The following is an 11,223-nucleotide window of genomic DNA, read 5'->3' as shown; positions in this document are numbered from 1 at the left end:
GCGACAACACGCGCCGACAACATCACCCCTAAAATGCCTCAGCTATGTGGGATTGATAGCATAATCCAAAGCACGAGGCAACCCCCGGAATGAATTGTCGATTATATCCCTCCTATATCCTAAGTTCACTCAGCCCGGGTGTAGGACTTTTGATATTCTCACCCCACACGTTTGCAAGAAATTAAACATTTATTCACATAAGAAAGCAAGTAAAAGAAATAAGTAAAAAGAGCGCAAGCGTGGAAATAAAGACTAGGCGTAACTCTCGAATTTCCCCAGTGAAGTCGCCAGCTGTTTTATCTTGGTTTTCGGGTGTCAAACATTGATTACGTTTGAACCTTTTTAACCGGTGATATCTCATTTTTTCTTGGGAAGGGAAAAAGTAAGCAAAACCCTTGAGAATCGAGGTCCGGGAGTTGTTTTCGCTACGGGAAGGTGTTAGGCACCCATAACGACTATAGTATCCTATAGGAACCGTCTTTAATTTCTACGCGCGCGATTTATTTTTAAATGCTATTTTGAAAGATGTTATTAAGCCTAAAGGTGTTCTAAGTGAAGAATTGGAGGGAGAAGAATGTGTTTGAATTTTATTTTAATTGAATTGAAGGAATTTTGTTCCTTGCCTACGTACCCGTTTAAGGGATCAAATCCACCGTAGTTCTCTTCCAAAAATGTTTTTGTTTTTGTTGGTTGATTTTAAGTTTGAAAATTGGATTTTGAAGAATGGAGATTGAGAGGCCTCAAGGGCATGAGATTTATGAAATTGTGAGGTTTGATTAGTTATTTTGCAAAAGAAGTCAAGTATGATTATTTTCATTGAATTTTGATTAAGAAAATGAAAAGGGAAAATACAATGGGATTTTGATCCCAAGGTTTATTTTGAAAATGATTTAGGTGAAGTTTGTTCAAGTTTTTTGGAAAATGATTTTTCTAAGTATAAAGCCTAAACATTCATCTAAACATACAATCCTAAACATACATCTAAACATGCATATTCTAGCTATATGCCTAAAGTGGTGTGTGTGCATGTGTCGGTGCTTGTGTCGGTGTACATCATTAGAGTCCATTGTCCTTATTACATCATGCCCTAATTACATGCTATGGTCTTGCAAGAAATTTAAAGGCATAAGAAGAATATTACAAAATTTCCTAAGCTTTACATTCTAACTTTGCATGAAAATTAAAGTGCAAGAAATAAAGAGGAAATGGAGGATAGGATTCTTAAGAAACATGAAACAAAAGGGTTAGTGGCACATGACAATATCAAGAAGTAAAAGCAAGTAAAGATTACTATAACAAAAGCAAGAAAAATACTACAAAACATAGCGAAAATGATATAAAATAGAGCTAAAATCCTACTACAAAATGCAAGGTTCACATGACTTATAATCCTCATATTTTAACACATTTTAAAGACATGAACTCAGATTGTAAAATGGGAATCAAAGGGATGTGATAGACCATGCATTTTAATAGTGAATTTAAGCATATTTTACATTATTTATTCACGAACAAATCTTGCAAAGCAAGCAACTAGGCACAATACACAAACATACAACAAAAACACATTCAAACAGCAGAAAAACCTTCACAAAAATTATATATCATGAATCAAGAATATCCATCAAGAATTGGCATCGAAGTCATACAATTTTCATAGGTTTTTTTACATAAAGTCTCACAATTAAAGCAAGAAAGCACCATACTATTTTTATATCAATTTTCCAACACAACTACTATCATAAAAGAGTCACAAAAAATAAAGAAACACACAGGAATTTTTATAGAATTTTTTCAAGAAATTATGGGCATGGCAGGGGTGCATACAGCAGCACTGGGGGGTGCAAACAACAAAACTGAATACACACACAGCTGGGCCTAGCAGAATTGAAAACAGGCTGGGTTGAAAAAGCTGGATCGGTTTGGATCCATGGGTTAATGGGTTAAACAAAAATAGATAAAGTTGGTTTGAAGGACAAAAAGCAGTTTCACGTTAAAAAAAAAAACAAATTGCTCTCCTTTCTTCATTGCAAGCATAACAGCGGCCATCATCAAGCTCACTTCGCCGGAAAAATTTCTCCGGCACGGTGGTCGGTGGTGCTCCACCGTGCTGGAGTTCCAAAACAACTCTGTTTTCAGAAACAAATACGCATTCCCACGTTGTTTTTTACACTGATAACAGATCCGGTCTCAAAAATCTTCAACATCTCGCCGCAAGCTTCCATACAATAATGAAAATACAGAGATTGAAACCTTACCTTCGTTCTTCGATCTGGTTCCAACTTAGCTTTGTTGAGATTGAAACCGGTTCCGATTCGAATCTGTTTATCGCTCGCATTTGTTCTTGCGGTATGAGGTTCCCCTTTGAATCCGCCGCCGGTTTGTCACCGCAGAATCTGAACTCGGTTTCGTTCTTCACAACTCGATATCATTCCAGATTGCTCGCGTTCGATCCAGTTGTTGAAGCTTCGGATAGTTCAGCGTTTGTTCGGATTCATCCCTCCATGTTTGAACGCGATTGCTTTGATCTGAGCTGAAAACGTTGTTGTTGTTGCGACATTGGAGCTTCTTCCTCTTCCTTGATTTCGAAAACGCTTGTTTGTGATGTGATGAATTTCAAGAATGATCGGGGAAGTTGCGATTCGGCTTTGGTTATGGATGTTGAATTGTTATTTTCCGTGAATAATTGTGGTGAAAGGTTGTTGGAGAGAGGTTGAAGATGAATTTGTGGTGGTTATGGAGGTTGAAGGTGGTGGTTGTGGAGGATTGGTGAGGGTTTTGGCTATGGTGGAAAGTTAGTTAGAGGTGAAGATGGAGGTGGTTAGAGTTTGTTAGGGTGGTGATGGAGGTGGTTAGAGTTTGTTAGGGTGGTGAAGGAGGTGGAGGAAATTAGTTAGAAGGGAGGAAAAAATTGAGGGAAAATAATTATGAATTTTTGGATTTTTGTGGAGTTTTTGTGAAAAATCATTGGTGAAATGATTAATTGACCCTTTGACCAATTTATAGGCTAAGTCATTGGCCTTGGACCAATAGGATAGAGACATGTGGCACTTGGACTCTAACAAACTTTTATGGACCAATAGCATTTGGACACATGGCACTTGGACTCTAACAAACTTAAAAAGGGATTAAAATGCAAATAACAAAAGTACAAGGACAAATATGAAGATTAAAACTAAAATTGAATTGAAAAAGTAAATTGAAAATTAACGTAAAGCGAGACGATTAAAAACAACGAAGCAGACAAGAGTTTTTATGTGAAATGACCAAAACGCCCCTAGGGACTAAAACGACTAAAAACGACTCGAATGCAATTTTAAAAGGATTTTTTAACAAGGGATTAAAGCAAGAGTTCATACAAGCGAATTAAAAGACTCAGAGACAATTTTTAGAATTTAAACAGGGTTTTAACACATGAAAAGACTAAAATGCCCCTAGGGGCAAAACTGACTCAAAATGACTTCAAATGCAGTTTTTTAAAATGGACTTTGACATAGAATTGAAGTAGAAACCTATCAAACTATTTGAAAGGACTCAAACCAATTTTCAAAGATTGAAAGAAATTTTAACATGGGAAATGACTAAAATGGCCCTAGGGGCTAAACTGACTAAAAATGACTCAACTGATATTTTTTTGAAATGAATTTTGACATGAAATTGAAACAAGGATTTATACAAACCAATTTGAAAGACTCAAACAATTTTCAAGGATTAAAATGAGTTTGAATGCAGGAAATGACTAAAATACCCTTCTATGTGAATTTTGCAAATAACATTGAAATAAAATGCAGAGAGAGATGTAATTGATCAGAGCCAGCTCAAATGGCTTGTAATGCAAGAAAAGAAGAATTGAACAAGTATTTTTAGGTCCAAAATTAGGGTATAACAACATGTACATCCAAATTGATGAAAGTAAAAGATATTGGGTCTTCTTCCCTTAAAGAGTTCATATGCTGTTTTCTCCAAGATAGGTCTGATATGGATTCTATTTTGGACATAACATGTTGTATTCACTGCTTCTGCCCTGAAATGTTTAGCCAAATTGTTTTCATGAATCATGGTTCTAGCCATCTCTTGTAAAGTTCTATTCTTTCTTTCTACAACCCCATTTTGTTTTGGAGTTCTAGGAGAAGAAAATTCATGAACAATTTCAAGTTTTTCATAAAAGATTTCAAATGTCTCATTTTCAAATTCTCCACCATGATCACTTCCAACTTTTAAAATTTTCATTTCTTTTTCATACTAAATTTGAGTACAGAAGTTACTGAATACATCATAAGCATGATCCTTACTTTTCAGGAATTTTACCCAAGTCCATCTGTTGTAATCATCAACAATAACCAATCCATATTTACTTCCATATAAAGATGCAGTACTAACTGGTCCAAATAAATCAATATGGAGTAATTCTAAGGGTCTAGAGGTTGAAACAATGTCTTTTGATTTAAAAGATGATTTCACAATCTTTCCCTTCTGGCATGCACCACACAGTGCATCTGAATGATAGTCAATGTCTTGAAGGCCTTTGACAAGTTGTAACTTACTAAGCTTAGAGATTAACCTTCAGTTAGTATGTCCCAACCTTCTATGCCACATCCATTTCTTATCATTCACTGATAGAGGGCTAATCACCTTCTGGTAAACGAGTTCAGAGAAATTAATTTTATAGACATTTTCCATTCTCTTTCCCTTGAATATTATGGATTTGTTTTCTTTGTTGATTACAGTGCAGTTGGTCTTTTCAAACATGACATCATAACCATTGTGACAAAATTGACTAATGCTCAATAGGTTATATTCAAGACCATCTACCAACCACACATTATTAATTGAGATAGAGGAGTTACCAATAGTTCCTGTACCAATGATCTTGCCAGACTGGTTGCCTCCAAACTTCACACTTCCTCCTTCTTTCATAGTGGGGGTGAGGAACATAGACTTCTCTCCTGTCATATGCCTTGAGCAACCGCTGTCTAGGTACCCTGACTTTTGCTTTTCCTTTGCTCTTAGATATATCTGCAGTATTGACCAATTCAGATTTAGGTACCCATTGTTTTATGGGTCCATTCAGTTTAGTACTGGAAGCTTTACTCTTCACTTCTTGTACCTTGTGTTGTAAAATTGGTTGCTTCTGGTTAACCATTACTTTAGGTTTGACAACCTTTGGTTTTGGTACTCCAGGAGCACTAACTACTTTGTTCTTCTGACCTCTAGACTTCAGGACCTCAGATTCAGGTTTAATCAGACTCTGAGGAATAGGTTCTGACCTCTTTAGAATCTTTATCTGTGAAGTCTTAGAATCAGAGTTTATCACTGCCTTTGGCTTAGAGTTCTTTGGCTTTGATGTAATCTTAGCCTCAGAGCTGGAAGCTTCAGGTTCTGACTGAACAGCAGTTTCATTCTTAGCACCTTCAGGTACAAAGAAGGTTTTCAATCTTTCCTTGATGCATTCACAACATGCTATGAGACTGATTTCATTAGGTTTCCCTCCTGAAAATCCAATCCCTTTACCATTGTTTCTGTAAATGCTATAAATCATTGTAGCAACTTTGCTTCTATCAATACTAGATATAGTAAAGTCCTCAAGAGCTATCTCATGTTTACTTAAAGACTTTCCATTACATTTTTCTTAAGCTTCTCTTCATAAGTTTTACAAATGAAGTCAAAGCCTCTAAGTCATTCTTCAGAAGCTTTTAGATCCAATAGAGTTGATTCTTGTTGTTTCATTAAAACAACATATTTTTCTTTTAAATCTTTCAACTCATTGGTTCTCAGCTCAAAATGTGTAAGGAGTTCTTTAAGTGACTCAACAAGTTCTTCTCTGGGAATTTTAGAATATACCTCATTTTCATCTTCAGAGTCTGAAACAGGTTCTGCTTCTGAAGTCACAGTAGCTACTAACCCAACAGCTACCTTAGCATCTTCATCAGCTTCTTCCTTTTCAGATCGAGATTCACTATCTAAATCTTCTCAGGTTGCCATTAAACTCTTCTTGATCTGCTTTCTGAATTTCCTTGTGTTGAAGCTTGATTTCTTTGACTTGTCCTTTGATTTCTCCTTCTAAAGATCAGGGCAATTAGCAATGAAGTGTCCAGGCTTCTTACAGTTGAAGCAACCATTCTGATATTCTCTTTTGAAGTTCTTGCTACCACTTCTCTTACTCAGAAACTTCCTGTTATTTCTTGCTAGACACCCAAGCTTGTTGGAAAGCATAGCCATCTTCTCTGCAGGATATTCACTAGAGTCTTCATCAGATGACTCTTCTTCAGATTAAACCACCTTCAGAGATTTTGATGACTTCCCTTTAGATGGTGGAGCAATAGATTTACTCTTCCTGACAGGTTCATGTTCATTAAGACTAATCTCATGAACTTTGAGAGAGCTGACAAGATCTTCAACACTTAAAGTGTTTAAATCTTTAGCTTCCTCAATAGCAGTAACCTTAGGCCTCCATCTAGCAGGAAAGCTTCTTAGTATCTTGCTAACATGGTCAAAAGCAACATAACTCTTCTTCAGTATTTGTAGTCCAGAGACTAATGTTTGAAACCTTGAGTACATCTCCTCAATAGTTTCATCATCCTTCATCTTAAACAAGTCATACTGATGAACAAGCATAAGCGCCTTTGCTTCTCTAACTTTCATGTTGCCTTCATAGTTAGCACAGAGAGAAGCAAACATTGCTTTTGCTGTTGACTTGTCACTCATCTTCATATACTCTGCTTTAGGAATAGCAGTGACAGGTGCTCCTCTTATAATATGATGCTTCTTGTAGATCTTCTTCTGAGTAGGAGTATGTTTCTTTCTATCCACAGCAGCTCCTTCATCATCAAGAACCAAGTCACCAACACCATCTTCAAGTATGTCCCATAGTACTTCATCTAAACCCATGACATAGCTGTAGAAGTTGGTTTTCCACCAAGAAAATTCTTCTGGATCTCCATTGAACTTAGGAACTTTTCCTGAGTTGAATTTCTTGTTGTCACCATAATCATATGGAAGAGCATTGTGACCAGATCCAGAACTAGAAGTATCACTAGACATGTTTTTCTCAGATCTTTTTTTGTTACACTGTTAAATGTTAAGACAACAGACCAAAGGCTCTAGATACCAATTGAAGGTGAGAAAAACACAAGAAGGGGGGTTGAATTGTGTAGACCAAGATTTTCGGGTGTCAAGCCATTGATTGGACTTGAACCTTCAATCTACCGGACTTGCTCGATTTTATTCTTGGGAAGGGAAAAAGAGATTGAAAAACCCTTTTTGGATCCGGGGGTTGGTTACGATTCGGGAAGGTGTTAGGCACCCGCGTCGTTCACGGTACTCCGTGAGAACCTCTTTCTAACTTTATTTTATTTGAAAATTTATTAATTAAAGTATGAGTGAGAGAATGGAGGGAGAAGAAGTAGGAGTTTTGGTTATTTTTATTTGATCGATTTGAAAGGATTAAAGCCTCTGCCTACGTACCCTTTAAAAGGGATCAAAACCGTCGTAGTTCACTCTTATAAAAAATACCTTTGTGGGTTAGGTTGATTTTAATTATTTTTGAAAAAATGGTTTTCAAGAAGGAGATTGCGGGGCCTCAAGGCACTAGAAATAAAAATAGAAGTGAGGTTGTTTCATTTTATTTAAGAAATTGAGTCTAAGTTTAATTAAAGTTCAATTAGGAATTTGATTAAGAAAATAAAGGGAAAAATCACTTGGATTTGGATCCAAGGTTTATTATGAAAATAATTTGACTTTTGCTTACTTAATTTTTGGAATGAAAAAGGTTTTACTAAACTAACGGTAAATAGGTGTAACGATGCGAAAAGTAAAGCAAGCATGGATAAAATGGTGTAGTGTCGGTGCTTGTGTCGGTGTGTGCAATTACTAAGCTATTACATACCATTCCTAAATGCAAAGCCCACAACAAATTACATCATTCCCCTAATTATACACACTAAAAAATCATGGGGCTTTGCAATAGGAAATAAATGAATAGATACCAAAAATTAAAGCAAACATAATTAAATGAAATATAGAGAAAATTTAAAGCATCAAATATTAAAATGTAAAGCAATGATGATAATTTTTTTTTAGTAAAGCATGATTTAAAGCTAGATGCACATATAAAAAAATGGACAAGACATTAAAAATATGCATAATATAAAAACTTTAAAGCCTAAGAACAAAATGATAAAGTATGGAGATTAATGCTAAAAAAAAGATGAGGTAATATCAAAATAAAAAATGCATGAAAGAAAGTTTAAAACATGAAATTATAAAAATATAGTGATAATAAAATGCAATGCATGAAATAAATTATTATGCCGTAAGTATGAGAAAAGGATATGCATGTGAAAGATTTTTTTTGAGTCTAAATAGAATGCATGACATAGAGAAGGACTATATGAGCTATAACATAGAAGTTTGGTTCATAATCAGACTTATATAAATGCACAATGGTGTAAATTCTTTCAAGAAGAAGCTACGTAAACTAGAAAAGTAAAAAAGAATGCGTGATGTAAGAACAAAAGTTATTTAAATGAACTTAAAAGATAAAGATGCATGATATAAACGATTCTAAACCTAAAAAAGATGAATGTATCAAAGGATTAATGTGCTAAGATAATAAGTAAAAACAAAGTAGAGTAAGACATGCAACTACGAGGAGAAAAAAAACAAAAGCAAAGAAAATTTTATCATGAAATAGGGGGGTACAGGCTGTACAGTGGGGTGTGTGTAGTGAAACTGAAAACCTGCAACAGAAGGAAGAAGAGTGGGCTGCAAGATGGGTCAAAAGAAAATTGGACCGGTTCAGGAACGGGTCGGTTCAACCGAACCGGTCCAACACATTGGTATAAAAACGGGAAACTAGGGTTTCCTCTTCATTTCAAACAAAAATCTTCTTCCTCCCTACATGCTAAACGGCGCTACTCTCTTCACTTCCTTCTTCATCCCTTTTTTTAAAATTTTCTTCTTAAACATAACAAACTCATATGTTTTAACATTCAAACTACTCTATTTTTTTCTAAGAAAACGAAACCGATTTAAAACTCAAGATGAAACATGAAGCTGAGCTTCATCTTCTTTGTCGGATCCAAATGGTGACTCCGGCGAATCTCTTTGAACAAAGCAACCTCATCTTTCATTTTCTTTTCATTCAAACGTTAGATTCGAGGTTTTTTGTTCGAAGGAATTCGGGACCAGAATGGATCTACGAGTTTTGGTTCACGGATATGAAAATACACACACATACCAGTCGAGTGATATTCATGTTCAAAACCTCTATCTCTTCTAAAAACGTTTTACGAGTGAAAAAACGGAGAGAGAAGTTTAGATCTATGAATATACCGATTGTTTGTTCACATATTTTGAAAACGAATCGAACACAGTTCAAAGGTGAGTTGGATCAAAGTTTTACCTCAATTTTTACGGAGGAAAAATACGTCGACGGGAAAACTTGAAAAGCTGCTCAAACTGGTTCAAAGAGCTTCAATCCGAACACAATCTGCTCCGATCTGGTACAAAAGCTTCGATCCAAACTCTTGTTGCTCCGATCTGCCTCTTTGTGGTGATATTTTGTCCGAATTTGAAATGTGTTGCAGTAGTGAGATCCGAAAATGAGGAATGTGGCTGTGTTGATGTGTTTGCGTGAAGGTTTTAAAGGAAACGGTGGAAAATTGAGAAGTTTAAGTTTCTGGAATTTTGTTCATGTTCATATGTTCTTCCTGTTCATATGAATTTTTGATTTTTGTTTTTGAGTATTTGATTCGAATTTGTGAAAAGAAATGAAGAATTAGGGTTTGTTGCTGAAAAGCTGCGGCTACAGTGAAGACTAATGATTGGACCTCTGCTGCCATAAATGACAGTCTATTTATAGGCTGTCATTTTAGGGTTTCAGAGCCTGAGCGAAAAAAGACCAAAATGCCCTTATGTCTCTGATGAAAAAGTGCCAGCACAACAAAAACGAAAATTGGGGACCAAGTCTCCTATAAGACCAATGACAGACTGACACTTGGACAAGACTAAAGGACTCAAGGACTAAAATGAAATAAGAATAATAATAAAAAGGCAAAAAGAAAATAAAAAGGATGGTGAGTTTTTAACTCACGTGACTAAAACAAAATATTAATAAAAGTTGTAATAAAAATAATAATAATAATAATAATAATAATAATAATAATAATAATAATAAAAAATAAAGACTTTATCTTAAATGAGGTATTTTAAAATACCTCTCTGCCGAAGTTTTGACTGAAACGTCTAAAATAACGCGGCGTTTTAAAGCGCGAACAAAATTCTTTTGAAGCAATCTAAAGACGGACAAAGAGGAAAATTTGAATTAAAAGCTTCTTACAGGAAATTAAAATAAAAATAGGACGCTAAACACTTAAAAAGAGCGCGTAAAATATTTTTTAAAAAAAGCTGACGCGCAAAAGAAATAATTACACGAAAGTTGGACAAAAAGAAATTCGCTTTGAACTGTAAAATAAAGCCTTAAAAATTTTAAAAGACGACTACATGACTTTAAATAAATAAAGCGAAAAGAGTTTGACGTTTTTAAAAAATACGACTAAAAAGAAATGACTGGTCCAAAATTGGAGTATGACAGATGCCCCTATTTAAGTTTCTTCGTCACAAAGATTTGGAAGAAGACTTTTAAATCGATGGGTCGAAGAGACTTAAATACTTAAATACACCACTTTTGGACCAGTCGAGATGCTAAGAGTGTAATGTTCATGAGTGTTATGGTATGCATGTGTACAATGTCATTATGAATGCAATGACGACAAACATATACTGACTGGGGGAACAAACTGATAAATGACATTGGGGAGATAAAGCCTGTCTAAAACTGACTGCCATGGTAAAGGCGAAAATGCGGAGGATAAAGCTTGTCTTTTATCAACTGCCGTGATAAAGACGAAAGTACCGAAGATAAAGCTTGGAACAGGCAATAAAGCTTAAGACGGAAAATAAAGCTTGAGACGGGAAGTAAAGCTTGTCTATTACCAACAGCCCGTAGTAAAGACGGAGATGCAGAAGATAAAGCTTGTCTACTACCAACTGACGCGGTAAAGACGAAAATACAGATGATAAAGCTTGTCGGAATATAAAGCTTGAACAAACGGTAAAGCTTGGAAGATAAAGCTCAGACAGCAAATAAAGCTTAAGACAGGATGAAAAGCTTGAGACGGAAAATAAAGCTTAAGACGGAAAATAAAGCTTATGACGGAAAAT

Source organism: Medicago sativa, chromosome 7, assembly GCF_051527215.1.
Source record: "Medicago sativa cultivar Bolivia chromosome 7, Bolivia_mono, whole genome shotgun sequence".
Classification (NCBI taxonomy): domain Eukaryota; kingdom Viridiplantae; phylum Streptophyta; class Magnoliopsida; order Fabales; family Fabaceae; genus Medicago; species Medicago sativa.
This window is presented reverse-complemented; position numbering follows the sequence as displayed.